Raw genomic sequence first — 14,608 nt, forward strand, 5'->3', positions numbered from 1 at the left:
TAAATAAAAATCCAAGAACCTTACAAATATCATGATACAGATGACAGCTGAGTTACAGGAAACTAAGGTGTGCATAGGTGAAGTAACTGAAACGGGAAAAACAGGCCAGAAGCAGGAAAAAAGACTCAGATTTCCTGTCTCCAACAAAAAAACCCCTTTTTAGCTGCAAGGGAACTTCCTCTTCTTTTTAAAGCTAAGCAGATTTTTTTTCTCATTGAAACAAGACAGCATTTAGTTCAGTATACATTCATCATGTTTGGTGTAAAAAATCCTTTCCTCTAGAGATCACTTGCAATGTCAAAGAGCAGCAAATCTTCAGCCCACCTGCTTTTGTGGATTATATACATGCGCGTACATACAAACATGGACACATTTTACAGAAGCAGTTTCATTGTAAATCAATGGTCACAGACTGCACTAGAGAAAAAACACTGACAACAACTGTCCTTCCTAGTCCTGGCACCTTACAGCTCAGATTTGGCAGGCAAGCTCAAGATGATTATTCTAAAAGCTCTAACAATAATCACAGTTAAAAGGACATTTTGGATGCAGAACTGCAAGGGGAACTCACGTCATTTACTAGAAGGGAATGAAAAATCAAAGCCTACTGTTAACTTCAGAAACAGTCAGACTGCTCCCATGTGTGTTTTCTTCTCTGTCATCACCTATGTAAACTATTACCTCACACTCTTCACATTCCTCTGGTATGCCAGACTTCACCACGCTTGTGTATGATGAACCAAAAAGCCACTGCCAACTTTCCCTTTCTATCTACTGTAGCAGAGCTCATCCTGCTGTAAAATGCAAGTCCCTTAAGAGTGGTTTGCTGAAGGAGGGCAATATGCAAGGAGACAAAACTACAGTCAGATAGGGCAAGCAGAGTCATTTGCAAGAATTTATTGCTATAATGTGGCCCATGTTATGAAACCATGGCAGAGCCCTGTATTCCACCACTTCCTGTTCTCTAATCCATCAATCTTCCCATAAATATCTGTATGCACATAGAAAAAAAATACATAAACAGAAATATGCCACATTTTTCCATTAGCCTTTCTCTTCTGACTGATGCATTCATAGTTACAAGAGATTATAACAAGGATTGGCATAGTAGTGAATCACCCCCAATAGCACACTGTGCTTTTACAACTAGAAATAGAGGGATCAGAGAGATTAATCCTCTGTCCTGGATGAGACAAGGAGTCAGTGACAGGGAAAGCAAATATAAATAGGCAGAGAAGGCTTTGTCTTCCTACAGCACCCACTGGTGTAGAAGGAGTCTCTTCAACAAAGAAATGCTTTAGGAGACCTTTATGGGTGACATTAACCAAAGACATCCCTTTTGAAAATCCTGCAGTAATTTGGAGATGAGGGGCTCCCACCAATAATGCTGTGACATCACCTTCCCTCTCGCAGGACAGTAAAGGCCAGGTCCACTGCCAAGAGAAGTGCTTACAGTAGAAGATCTGACTGAAAACTTCCTCAGTATTTACCTGGTGCTATAGGGGAGGTTGTTTAGAGTCATTTTGTTGCTTCCTTCAGTTAAGGGTACTCAAACAGTCCTCTAGAGGCAAAGTTCACCTAAATCCCATGTCTAGAAGCCAGTTTCTAGTTTCAATACTAGGAGTTGTGGCAATGTGTGGACCCCCCCACATCGGTGTAGTGTGCCCATGGAATTTCTTGTGTAATGAGAAAGGAGAACTTCTCAACTCTAGCAACAAGAACAGAGGCACAACTCCCTTCCTCAAGCTGCACAATGGCACAGAGTTATTAGCAGTAAGTAAGTCTGAGTGACAAATTATTCTGGTCATTAGAATCAACAGCTCAGACCCAGGGGAAGCCTAGCTATTTATTCAGAAGCATTGGGGTTTTCTTCCCTGCAGATACTCTTCCTTACAGGCCCAGTACACACACTAAAGAGGAACCAACAAGCTTTTTGAAAATGAAGCACATTTGAGAGAAAGAGAGGCACAAGGGATTAGTATACTTTTTAAAAAATGAGCAACTTTATGTGTAAACTTGAACCATATTCTTTTTTTTTCTTCTTTTTTTGGTTTGTCACACTCTATCTTTCTTTCCTGCCCCTATTAACCAATTAACCCTTTGATTCAAAGAGAAAGCTTCTCATCCTGTGTCAAGGACATGACAGAAGTCAAACTACCAGCTCAGGAAAGAACAGCTGACAACATTTTTATTCCTTGTAATGAACCTCTTATCTGGATGGTGCATAAATACATGATTTTACTGAAGCCCAAACTCCATCTTAGCTGAGGTAGCAGTGACCTGTTAAATGATGTTTTAAGTCCAATGACTGTTTCCCCAAGGAGAAGCTCTGGTGCTGTTGTTCACGTGTAGCCTCACCTGCAAAATGGACTGGTAACACGTAATTCTGTCCTGATGCCCTCTGAAGGGCAGATATCAAGGCATTCCTAACTGATACACAGGATTTACCTACCCCTAAAATATACAATATTTATATTCCATATGAATTTTGGCCATGCATTTTGCAAGGTTTACAGCTGGGATCCTTAAATGAGTCTTCAGGGATAAAGTGCTCATCTGCTGCCTTTATTTCATACAACTGTGGAAAATCTCAGCCACACTTTCTAGAACCTTTCACTATTTCCCACCCATGACATATATACAGATTACACATAGGTAATATACATGTATTTTATCTAAAATTTCCAACACTGCTTTCAGTTGAGGCCAATCAACTACAACATTCTGCCAGGTCAAACTCAAGATTTGCTACTAAGCCCCCCCACCTTGCCTGCAGGTACCAAATGTTGAGCTCCAGAGTGGCACTCATTTTAAAAGACAGAGAAGTTTAACAGTCATTTACAAACACCTTTGATCCAGATCAGCCCAAACATGATAACCAGCAGAAGATATAATAAAGGCCAGCCTTCCTTCTCAGTCCCTGGGGAAAAATTGCACTAGAAACTGCTGAGGGTTGAGAGCTCTTGCTGTTGGTGAACGGTCTGGCTGTCTGGTGATGAGTTACATACATTTAAGAGTAACAAAGCTCTTAAAGCATAGCTTTAATTGCAAAAAGACCAGGCTTCCAAGGGCTCTTGTCCATTTACCTACCCCAGAATCAATAAACAAACACTATGTAATCCATTATTTGGTTTTTTTTAATGCTTCACATGAATGTGGATACCTTGATAAATCCCACAAAAACATTGTGGGAAATAGTGAAAAATAATCTGGCTTAGAAATTAGGAGTTCTTTTGGGAAGTTTTCAGTAAAATCTAAACAAAACTAGTAAAACTGACCCTATCTCAGCGAAGAGCATTTCAACAATGTGGAGCTGTGAAAATTCACAGTGAAACAAAGCCCACCCAGCAAGTGTAATGCCAGCTCTGCTATGCTACATCGAGCTGCCACCAGATCTTTGCAGTCATTCCACTAGTCAGCAAAACAGAAGTCCCAGCAAACCCTGCATGAGCTCTGTATCACTATGGAAATTAATACAGTGAATGAGATGTGCAATCTACATGGTTCACACAGCTCCTGCAGCAGCCAGCACCAGATGCTCCCAAGAAAGAACTGGCACGAGCAGTAAACGGATAACTCGTCCCCCAGGAAGATCTCCCCTCTAATATCTTATGCCCTGGAAGGGAAGTTTTTCCCTTATTTTAAGTTTTTCATTCCTTATAGCCTTCTACAGCTTTCATAGTCACTATTTGTCCGCCACACACAGACACAGTCCAAGCACAAGGTTATTTAGGGTTCCTGGAAGTTCCTTCTTTCAATGCCTGTTAATTTTTTATGGTCCATCTACTGGCTCTTAAAGAATGCTAGTTAAACACTTCTACAGGATCAAGAGTTCCTTATATTTTTGGGGGGGAGGGTGGAATGGCAGAACAAGAGCAAAACAAAATAAAAAACAATTAAGGAAAAAAAAGAAAATATCTCATTCCTGTTTTCATTTTTTCCTGGCAGATAGCCATGCACACTCTATTATTCACGCTTTCTGAAGCTAGCTATCAGTCAGGCCCACTGGGGCTGACTGAGGTACACAGCAGAAAAGATCCATAGCAGGAAACTGCTTTTTCTTATGCATCAGGATCAATTCAGGGCTTGTAACAACCACCTTCAACTCCTTCCTTGAGCAGCATTATTACTGGAAGTTGTCACATTCCTGCAGTGCCCTACCTTCCCCACTGATGTCAGTGTTTGGAAGAGCAGTAAGGAAATGAGTCTGTCAGACACTTTGGTACATTGCCTAAAGTACCTGTGACAGCCTCAGCAGCTGGGAAGTCCTTTCACCCTTGAACATGTGAGAGTTGCTTGTCCAAAATGTTGGATCTAAAATAACAGAAGTTTAAATAAAAAAAAAAAAAAACCAAAACAAATGAAACTCATCCTGAAAATATAGAAAGTTCATCTAGCTGAATTAATGCATCCTCAGAACAGCAAAGACTGCGCAAAAGCAGCCTGGGAACAGGTGTATTTTCTAACACTAGACCTCACCTAAACACCTGCAACAATTCTAGTCCCATATCCATACACTGGGACATGAAAAGCATGCAGCTTTTCCTCCAATGTGACACCCCAAAACAGAAAATCACTTATTTTTAACTAGTTTATCTCTATAAGCAGAACTTCTGGCTAGGGCTAGCTGAAATCCAAGTTAAAAAAAAAAATAAAAATAAAAAGAACACAGAAGAACCCAACAACAAATACTCAGTGAATTGTTACTTTCTTAAGTTTACATTAGACCTAAGTCACACCAAGTGCCCAGCAAAAGGCCAGTTGTTCAGACTTCCACAGTCCTACCATTTTCAGCAATCACAGCAGAACCAAGTCTCACTTTCTCAGAGCAGCTACAAGGATGCTCTGAGGAGAATCTGGCACCAAACAGTTTGGGCTACAGCTGAGAAGCCGCTAACAGCCCCAGCAGGTATTATCCATCCCCCTGAGCCAGGAACATTGATGTTTCCAGGAACCCTGCTCCTCAGGCAGGCTTTGCAGAACTCTGCATCAGTAGAAACTGATCAATGTTGACAGATTTCAAACAAAATGTCTTAGGTCTAATAAATAAAGTGTTTTTCAAAGAAAACTTTTCTCTGAAAATGTTTGACGAGGACTATTGCTAGATCAATCTCAGCCTCATCTGACACTACTCCAAACCAATTTTAGAAGCACAAATTCATAAAGACTGCTGCTGCTTCAGCTGGAGCGTTACTGTCAGACCGGCTCTCTCCCACCCCCATCTTCCTTCCAGTATCTCTTTCCACCTCCACTCAAGCTCTAGCTAAATTGTCCTTCCTATGTTTATGCTGCTGGGTTATTTCACAGATTTGCGATGCTTGGAAATAGACCAGTCCTCTGCCCACTGCAGAGCTGAGCCGTGCCCTCTTGCACTGCAGTCTGAGACCAACTGATCTGGCATTGGCACACTGTAATTCTCGCTTTGCTTGCACTTTCAGCGTACAAAAATGAGGCGAAGTTAAAGTGTTACAGTTTGGAACAACTCGAGCATTACTCTGCCTGCCAACTAGCTCCATGAAGGAATTCTGACTATTCCTTAGTCCGCCGTGAAACTTCACGATTCCTTACGAACGCGTTGCTACCAGCACACCTTGTCCACTGTTTGTATCTCTGTTCCACGCTGCTCACGGAACGCGAATTCGCGTCCTCCTCCTAACGGGACACCTGGTGCAAACACGGTCCCGTTCCCACCGCTGATCCGCTCTCGGTTTCCCTGAGTGCAGCAACACCAATGCACAGCCAGCAGCAGCAGCTGAGGCTGTGCAGACAAAGACGGCGGAGGTGGGAAAGCCTCTTACCAGGGAATTAGGTGCCGCTTCCCCAGCTCCGACGGCGGAGCAGCCCTGAACGCCCCGCGCAGAGCGCCCGCCCCACGGTGCCCCCCTGCCCCGGCCGCCGCACGGACCCGCGGGGAGCCGGGCCGGGCCCGCCCCACCTGCCGGACCCTGCGGGGCGAGCGGCTGCCGGCGGGGCCGGGACAAGCGGCGGCTGCGGGGCAGCGACCCCGGGGCAGGCGGCCCCCGCACCAGCCCGCCCCGGGCCCGGCCCCGGTATCCGGTACCCGGCCTCGCGGCGCCGGAGGGGCGCCGGCCCCGGCTCGGCCCCCCCGGAGGAAGCGGCGGCTGCCCGCGGCCAGGGCGGCGGCCGAGCCTACCTCGGTGGTGCCCCGCACAGGGCCCGGGCCGGCGGCTCCTCCTCCGGCTGCGGCGGCTGCTGCTGCCCATGCCCGGGGCCAGGAGGCGGCGAGCCGCGGGGCTGGGAGGCTCCTGCGAGGCCGGTCTCCCCCAGCTCTTCGCCGGCTCCTGTTTACCGCGGCTCCCCGGGCCGGGCTGCCTGTCAGCGCGCCGCCCCGCCCCGGCCCGCCCCCGCCGCCATGGCCCGGAGCAGCTCGGGCAGGCGCGGCGGCCGCTCCGCAGCGGGACGCGGCTCTCCGGCCCCCGATCGCCTCCCGCTGGAGCCTCCCGCTGGAGCCTCCCGGAGCGCTCGGGCTGGCGGCGCTGCGGCCCCGCTCCCCTGGGAACGCGCTCCGGGCACCTGCGCGGCGGGCGGGCGGGGGGCGGGACCGGCGGGGACCGGGAGGCGACAATCGGCAGCGGAGCGAGTGCGGTCCGGCTGTCCCGAGCTCAGCCCTGCCTCCCGCAGCCGCAGGCGGGGGTGCTGCTGTCACTGGGGCTCAGGGTAAAACGGCTCGCGCTTTAGGACGTACAATAAAGCATCTTAACTTCATAGGGTGCCATTTAACTTTTTAAAATGCAGGGATGTTGAAATCCTGAAGATGGCTAATAGTCATCGTCGTAAGGTGTTTTGTATTCATCGCTCACCTGCACGTATTGATTCATCAGCAAAAAAAACTATGTCAACAAAAAGCTTCGAGTTTGCCCCATACCTATATCTGAGTGCCATACTCTGTTGCTATTTTACACTTTTGTTATGCAAGCAGGATGCTTTAATCTCTTCTTCCTATATCTCTCTCCTGAGATATGCTGGAATAGGTGAACTATACTATTGAGGTGAACTTTACAGGAGGAAAAAGCAAAGTGAGTTTTATGAGAATAAGCCAAGGGAGAGTTTTCTCTGTTCAGCCATGATGTCTATCCCACTTGGGAATAAGTGAAAAAGAACAGGAAAATATGCAGCTTCACTGAACAGTTTCTGTCAGTGAAGTACAGACAAGAAAGCAGATATGATTCAAAGAATAAAACAGAAAACAAAGAAACCTCCTGACTTGACATGAAAATTCATTCACCAAACCTAAGTTGAATTTTTCATCTCCTGAATCTGCACTTTTTCACAATAATTTACAGGGCTCCAGGGAGATTATATCTACCCACCGAGAACAGTGCAAAAAGCAAAAGATGAGTAAGGTAACCCCTTTTCATGCAGAGATCACCCCCTACAGAAAAATGACATGTCACCTCAGGTTGGCAGAGCACAGAGAAGCTGGGCTGAAACACTCATTACATGGCAGAGTGAGTACCCAGCACCCCCATGTAGTGAAGGTGGGAGAAGCAGCACCCAGGGTGTATGGTGTGTCTTCCTGGGAAGAGGAGAGTGTACAGAACTCCAATTTAGTCCTATGTAGATTGAAGTCAAGCAACTTAGATTGTATCCCTTCATAAAATAGGGTATGGAAACATGCATATGCGATGATAACCATTGTCCTCTTGATAGGCAGTATAGGTTTGTAAAGAGAACCAGTACTGCTGGCTTGAGGCCACTGGGATTTCCCAGGGGAGACTTTTTCCTTCCGTCATGCTCTCAATCCATTTTGTTGTGTGGTTTGTATGGGTTTTTAAACATTTTTCGCGTTAGGATTATATTCCACTTTGGGAACAGCATAGCTCACACTCAGTGCTGTGTGCCAGACTAGGAAAAGGGCCTGTAGACACAACTGGAATAGAAGTAGATATTATACAGAAAAATGGTTGCACAAAACAGAGCTTTTCCAGGCAAAGTAGAATAACTAAGGATTAGGCCTGAAATGAAAGAATCCACAATAAACCACTTTGCAGATCTAAGCTTTCCCTGTGTTTTGCAATTATTACTCCATGGTCTCTGTTTCCCCAGAAAGCTTGTCTAGTATTTTAACACATTGTTGTTCTTGGCCTAAAGTCTCAGCAGCAGCCTCCTGAATACAGGACTGCAGAAGTGCAACTAAAGCCTCAATACTGAAGGGCAAGCACTACTGTGGAATATCCTGAATGTCTCACAGCCCTCATTAGAAAATACAAACCTAAGCTGTTGCAAATGTTCTCCCCCTCAAACTTGCTGCTAATTTCAAAAATAGGAAAGAATGAACAAGCTTAAGCTAAAGGCCATTAGTCAAATGGAAAAATTAAATTCTTCTAGCTAGTGTTGCTGTTTGAAACCTGAGTGGAAGATACAAGGTTTTAAAAAATTACGGGAACAGAACGGAACAGTTCAATTTTGCTAATTGAATAGCTCTGGCTCAGAGGTACAGAAAAAACATAGTTTGAGAATATGTGCCTAGAAATGCATGTCACACTTAGTTGAAGACCTGATGGATCTGCAGAGAGAGCTGCCCCAATGCCCTGCACATGAGATCTGGACTGTAAGAACACACGTGGCCTTACTTGGCATCAACAATAAACACAATTTTATTGAATTTATTTAAAAAGACAAAACAAAATTCCTCTATGCCCAGGAGACTCCAATCCTCTCTAGAAGCAGCACAGATCTAGTATATGGTTCTAAGTCTATGTTTTTTAGAAATACTTTTGCTCTTTTTAGCACAAAGACCTGGAAAGCAGTGTGGGGCAGAAACCCTGAATAGTAACAACTATTGTATAACCGTGTCCTTTTTGCTCCTTTGTTATTACAATACATACAGTAGTTATGTGGAAAAGCATAATTAATTTTTCCCAGATAATTATAAATGATCTTTTTAGTCTACAGTGTTGGTCTGAGCACCTGCATGTCTCCATAGCAACTCCACAATATTTCAGGGATTACTTTGTAATTCCACTGTGTTTTGGATCTAGTTTTTCTCCAAGCCAGCTCAGTTCTCTAGTTCTTTCAAGCTGCATATTCTGAGCTGTGTGTTCTCCCATCTGTTCACTCTCCTGTATGCACATTACTGGCCAAAATAAAGTGGTATTTCTCCAAAAGTTCTCCAATGACCTTATGTTTTACTGAAAGTGAGCCGAGGGTTCATTCCTTCCTGCACTGTTGTTCTGCTGGCTTCTGCCTGTGCTAGGTGAATAAAATAGATTCTGGTAGGAGAAGGCAAAAGTGGAGTCATTAGGGAAGGTGAACAGAACTGATGGGAATTCAAGTAGAAAGATAAAAGGAAATACAAATGAAGTTTACATCCTTCCTGACTGATTAAGGAATCAGCTTTTATGAGAAAGGCACCAGATTTCTAAGGTTAAATCACCTTTAACAAAAATGCTGCCAGAGCACCAAGATGATGATTTTGGAGACATCTTAACAAATATTTTTTCAAAGTGCCTGAAATTTATCAACCTTTCTTCAGCCTCCAATGCAGTACTATAAAACAGTGCTATAGTAAATATATATTACCAAAATCTAGCCTTTGAAAATCACTCTGATGATTTGGAACCCATCTAAGGGAGAGAGTGGCATGAGCCATTAAGGTCTCACATGGAAAAGAGCAGGAGAAAAGAGCATTCCTGCCTGCAGAGCAAACTGCAGCCTCTCTCCCAGTGCAGTGCTGCGAGGTGCACTGTGGATGCAGCAGACAGTGGCTGCAGCCAGCCCTACACGCAGCAGGTTTAATCTGGCATGGTGTGTGACAAACAGGCCTAGGACAACACACCCCAGCAGACTTCAGCAATTCTTCAGCAGTCATGTGAGGGTGCCTTTGAAGACTGAAAATATTGGATTCTGCTTTGAATCTGTCTCAGAGCAGATAAGCATTGGAAGAATTAAAGCCTAACCCAGGCCTCAAAAACACTGTCCTCTGTAGAAGCTTTCTGAGCCTCAAAACTAAGGCTGGCAAAAACAACAAACTGACCTTTTGAGGTGATTTGTCTAGGTAAAACTAGTTATCTGGATATGGGTGAACTGGCTCGAGAGAAATCCTATCCATAACGTTAAGGTGTCACACTCAATTAAAGCTTATAGCTCTGCAAGTCATTGTCATTTAGTATCCAAATGAAAAAAGAGCAGGAAGTACATTGGCCCTTTCTTTGTATCCCAGTCAATTTAATGCTTATTCAAGGCTGGATATCCACTACTAGAAAAAAAGTAAAGCTTGGGGACAAGTAATGCTTCTCCAGAAGTCAGATGGTACTGCAACTGGGTTTAGGGCTCACCATGTTCTTCCCCTGCTTTGGAAAAGAGAGAAAAAATAAAGCTTTCTCCTCTATGACAAGAATTTGGAAGAAGGATCTGGCCAGTTTGCTTCACTTCCATATTTGTTACTTGGACCATTGAGGAATGTATAGAAAGTAATTTATCCCAAATATGCAGAGGAAGAATGCCATTTTCCAAGCCTACCTCTTAGCAGCTGATACAGAGCTCTGGCTCTCCCTGCTGCAATTAACAGATTGCATGCCACCGACATGCAGATGTGGTGCAGGTATAAAAATAGGCAGTCTGGTTCTGTGTAACAGTCCCCACACAGCATCTTCCTCAGCAGCACAGCTATTGTGCTAAACTCAGCCACATGTTCTCCTTACAGCACTTTCCTGCCTTCCTCCTCATACAAATGCTGTTTACATCCTGTCCAGACTAGATGAAGATTAATACTCCTAAGCATTTCTACAGGACCTCCTTGGAAGAACCCTGGGCATATTTCACCTGCTATTGTTTTAATTACAATTTTAGAGGCTTCCATTGTAACAGTGCCTTGAGCAGCTTTTACCTAAACACACAATACAAGAAAATGGGAACCAGAGAACTGCAGATGACAAAGTATAATGCAAAATTAGAGGAGATTTAGAGGACAGCAAGCATAATTAAGGCTCTGAAATAGTAAAGACAGTGAACTGCTACCATAAAAAAGATGAGTAAGAGGGGATGTGATTCAAAGACAGAACATACTGAATATTCAGGAGTCACTGTTCTCTCTTTCTCATAATACTGGACCAAATGAATTTCAATTTAAAAACGGTAGGAAATTCAAAACTGCAGTGAAAGAAGATTCCTTTCACATCACCCATATAAATAAGTGAAACTATGAATCTATCAAGATTCAAAAATAGTTTTAGACCTTTATGGACCTCCAAATTAATATCACACTGAGATATGAAGTTCTTCACTATTCAGACTAGTCATTAGCATAGGATCCACTGTCTTGTTCCTGAATACTTGGTAAGGGAATTTTTGCACCTTCTGAAGTGCCTCTTACGTCCTATTCCCAGAGACAGATTGGGGGCTGGATGGATCTCAGGCTAATCCAGTCTATTTTGATGAGACCTATGTCTTCCCAAAACAAACTATCTGTGATTGCTGGCAAGACAGGAGATGCTAAGAAGAAATCCTGTCACTCAACTCTCAGTCTCAAGTCCACGTTTAAAACCAAAAGTATTTAATTATATATCTGTGCTATAACTTTGCATCAGCCAGTGCAGGCTTTTAGCAAATAAGGCCCATTATGGGCAATGGTTCCAGCACTTAAGTACAAGATTCAAGCAAAATAAATCTAACTCCCATTAGTTCAAGTAAAAACAAAAGACTGTCTGCACATTAAATTTATGAGTAGAAGTGAGACAGAAAAGATTATTCACTTTTTAAAAAAATCATAGGCATTTGCTAAAAAACACCCTCAAACAGAGAGAAAGAAGAGAGGGTTTTTTGAAATCCCCAATTTTTCCTTTTAGAAAACTTCAGTGTTTTCATTTCCTGCTCATTAACACTCTTAATCACGTACCATGTAAATAATACAATTTTTGTGATTAGGTACTATTTTGAATTTCTGGTACTGGGCAGAACACCTAATTTCAGCAATAATTCACCATCCAGATGTGATTAGAATATAATTCTTATGGAGCTATATATACACTTCCTATATATATGGTACATAGTAATAAGTCTTTCTGAAGATTGGATTAAAAAGGATTGAAACAGCCTTAAAGTGTGGTTTAGAAATAAATTTCTGCCACTGTAAAGCTTTTTGAATTGCAAGGCTAGGCAAGACAGTAAAGAGTGGTCACTTGAGCAGTTACTGGCATACATTCCTCACACACCACTGAATTTATACTTTCATATCCTCATTCTGAACCCATAAGAACAAAAACAACAACACTTGCTTATTAAGGTAAGATATTATAGGGACATGCAGTATTTTACCAGACATATCTGGTAAACATAACTAAACATATCATCCAACATGGCTTGGCTAACAAACACCTCTGAAATCCACTCTTGCCGGGTTAGTGGGAAGGAAGAGAGGAGGGCTGTCTAGTCTTCAACACATTAAGATTACATAATAAATTGTATCATGAAACCCAACATAGAAACAAGTTTTTGAGGTACTCTTCCATTCTGATTTTTTAAAAACCTTTGGAATTAGGAAAAGGAATGTACACTATTGCTGACCTCCTCAGATCTGTTCAGAGTGGGCTGAGTAAGGGCCATAAACAACTAAACACACTTTTTATTTTGTAAATCTCGTTATTGGACAAACCCAAAACTTTTTTGCAATTTTTGAATGCCTCTGCTTCCCCCTGGTGTTGCTTCTCTGCAGCTTCACGCACGAAACGAACGCAAGAGAAATCCAGCAAAATCTGCCACAGCGTCCCTGTGTAGGAGAAGTTATGCATGAACGAGAGGATTCGCTTCCAGATGTGATTCTCAGCTCCATAAATGTTTCATGTAAGCAACTGTGGCTCAGTGCTAATGTGCTAATACCAGAAAAACTGTCAAATGCATCTCAAGGTGAACCTGATTTACATAAAGATTGGAAAAACATGACCCAAAAAAGCTGCAGGTGGAAGCAACTCCTTACGGGCAGAAGCAATGCCAAATCCATAATTCATACCCAAAAGATGGTGCCCCATTATGAAATCTGGAAGTACTTGAAAAGAAAGCAAAGTGTATATAATTCATTGTATGCAAAAAAAAAAAACCTAGAGAGAAACAATCTGTATTTTGTAATATGAATTAACAATTCTGGCCTTGTCTACAACTGAAGACTGTGAGCAGAAGGCATCACTGCAATACATCCCAGGGGACTGCAAACTGAATAGATAGAAATCGTAAGCAGACAGGTTTTTATCACCATGGGCTTCTAGAGATTCCAGAGAAAGGAAGTATTTAATACTTCCAAAACCATTTCTGACACCTCTGTGGTGCCTATCAATTTGACACAAGAATCCTGGAGATCATTCAACAAGAGACCAGCCTAGTTTTGCCTCACACATAAAAGAAACAAGCAAAAAAAATTGGCAGGAAGGTATAGAAGAGCACACACCAAAGTAACTGTTCAACTTCCAGTATGTAAACTCTTTATAATACAATAATCTAATTACATGAACACAGAAAAGCTGAACATTTGTGTTCAGCAGATGCACAGCAGCATGGTACACCAATACTCAAACCCCAAACCATTTATGTAAGTTTACACAGTAAACAGTAATTAATCCATAGCAGAAACTAACACAGGACCTGGCAAAAGCCAATAATCTGAATTAATGACGGAAACGGTTTATTTCAAATTTAAGTTCTCTTGTGGCTGTACTACTGGTTGGAAATTAATACCTGTAACACTTTGTGGGAACAAAACCAGTGGAGTTCTGAACAAGAATTATCTGTATTAAGTATAATTAAAATGAGGTATAATAAAAATTATGAGAAGCTATACACAGGGAAATTAGATTATTAGCGCATTGCATATTCTAAAAAAGCATTGTTGTGCACTTCATTATACATATGCAGAAAGGGAGAGTCAAAATTGAGATGTGACTCAGAGACTTCCAACCATGCATCTGTTGTGTAGTTGTACTAAAATTTGAGTATGGCTATTCCAATATTCTGCAAAACAATTTCCTGACAATTATGCAAAATCAGATTAAGTGATCACAGACCAAAGTATAATTCCACTTCTTGCCAAATCTCTACTGTACCTACAAGAAGTGCAATACCTCTGTCTTGAGAATGTTGCTGAGCTGTCATTGTTGTGAAAACACTTGTGCATTTGTCACGTTCCTTATTCTCTTCCTTTGGCATCAAACACTGTCCCTTGCTGGAGATGAAAGAAACTGCAGGCAGTTCATGGTACATAGCATGGCTCAATAACAACACAATGGTCGTATCAGGGGAACTTCCTCCAGTTAGAACAAGCACAGAAGTCACACACACAGAATGATATTTTTATCTTATCAGTACCCAGAAGAATGATTGTGAACATTTTTTCCCAAGCTCATCACTCTGAAAACTTCAGGTTTAAGAAGTTTGAAGTGGGCTACGCAAAATGGATTTCCTCCAAAGATCAGATTCTTCAAGTTACTTCTCCCTCTTCAGTGGTCACCTTTCTTCTTTTTTTGTCCACCTTTTGACTATCATTCTCATAAAGCTGCTACCCTTTGACTGGAATGCAGCACAGATCATTTTAATACCAACTAAGTAGCTGAGGACTTTGACAAGACAGGGACCATGACATGTGATTACCTAGATACAATGG

At 42.8% G+C, this 14,608-nt stretch overlaps 1 protein-coding gene across 2 annotated transcripts in view; it reads right to left on the reverse strand.

Moving 5' to 3' along the window:
• Nucleotides 1-6,393, reverse strand: part of MARCHF8 (membrane associated ring-CH-type finger 8) — an 84,597-nt gene extending 78,204 nt beyond the window's left edge. For both annotated transcript variants that reach the window (XM_036385876.2, XM_036385877.2), the window contains exon 1: nucleotides 6,155-6,393. The gene's annotated coding sequence lies outside the window, so the exon portion shown is untranslated. The remainder of the gene's footprint in view (nucleotides 1-6,154) is intronic.
• Between the last annotated feature and the right edge of the window lie 8,215 nt (nucleotides 6,394-14,608).

The sequence above is a fragment of the Molothrus ater genome, chromosome 8 (genome assembly GCF_012460135.2).
Source record: "Molothrus ater isolate BHLD 08-10-18 breed brown headed cowbird chromosome 8, BPBGC_Mater_1.1, whole genome shotgun sequence".
Lineage (NCBI taxonomy): Eukaryota > Metazoa > Chordata > Aves > Passeriformes > Icteridae > Molothrus > Molothrus ater.